Here is a 1,136-nt window from a genome sequence, read left to right as displayed (position 1 = left end):
TCTATTTTTTTCTGCTCATCAGCTGTCATTAGTGTATTTTTTTGTGTGGCTCAAGACAACTCTTCCCATGCGAACCAGGGAAGACAAACGATTGGACACCTCTGTAGGCAGATGATAGATATAGTATAAGCAGAGTAGGAACAGAAGATGCTGAGTGAGAAGGTGGCAAGTGCTGTGTGGCAGGTGATCCAGAGTGTGGGCTGTGGGGACAGGGAGGTGGCTGTTGTGCTGGGTGGTCAGCATGGGCCTTGTTGCAAATGTGACCTTGGAGTAAAGATTTGAGGGATGTGAGGAGTTGTCCACAGGGATGTCTGAGAAAGTTCTTTTCAGGCAGGGAACCTTCAGTGCAGATGCACGAGGGCAGGAAATTGTCTGTGTTCCTGGAAGGACGAAGAGGTCAGAAGGGTTGAACAGAGAGAAACTGAAGTGAGGTCCAAGGTGTGGCTAGAGCAGGTAGCCCTGCAGGGTGTGGGAAGGGTGTTGACCTTTGCTCTGAATGACATAGGGAGTTAGAGGACAGTTTTGAAAACTGGGACATGGTAGGACTTATCCTTTGAAAGCTTCTCTCTGGCTGCTGTGCTGAGAACAGAATTGAGAGGTGGGGACCAGTGAGGCAGTGGGGAAAACAGTGGGAAAGGAGTGGAATATTCCAGAATGGAGATGTTGCTTACCTTGACTGGGGTGTGAGCAGGGGAAATAGTGGGAAGTGAAGGGATTCTGGATGAATGTGAAGATGGACTTCACAGCACTTGCTAATGGATTTATCTGTGGTGTGAGAAGAAGAATCAAGGGCAACCACAGTGTTGGACTGAGTGAGCAGAAGGGTGGAGCTGCTGTCAGTGGAGTTGGGGAGACTCTGGCAGGAGCATACAGAGGAGAGGGCGTCGCAGGCATCCAGTGGAGGAGACATCTATGAGGAATGCAGGTGAGGGGCCCAGATGCCTCTCCAGCTACAGATTCATCATCCAATCACTCTCCGACTTCCGCCACCCCTGTGTCTCAGAGCCAGAGCACTGATTCTCCCCTGGGCTGTCTGCACAGGCAGGTGAAAGTCAGGGAAGTTACGGTCTGCTGTTGGTTATAATAAGTCACAGATTATTGTGCTTTCTCAGATAATTAAAGAAATAGTAAGATAA

At 49.5% G+C, this 1,136-nt stretch overlaps 1 pseudogene; it reads right to left on the bottom strand.

The window, feature by feature from the left end:
* LOC139363191 (uncharacterized) lies at positions 1-894 on the bottom strand (annotated as a pseudogene).
* Between the last annotated feature and the right edge of the window lie 242 nt (positions 895-1,136).

The sequence above is a fragment of the Macaca nemestrina genome, chromosome 5 (genome assembly GCF_043159975.1).
Source record: "Macaca nemestrina isolate mMacNem1 chromosome 5, mMacNem.hap1, whole genome shotgun sequence".
Classification (NCBI taxonomy): domain Eukaryota; kingdom Metazoa; phylum Chordata; class Mammalia; order Primates; family Cercopithecidae; genus Macaca; species Macaca nemestrina.
Note: the sequence above shows the minus strand (reverse complement) of the source record. Positions and strands in the feature narration are given on the sequence as shown.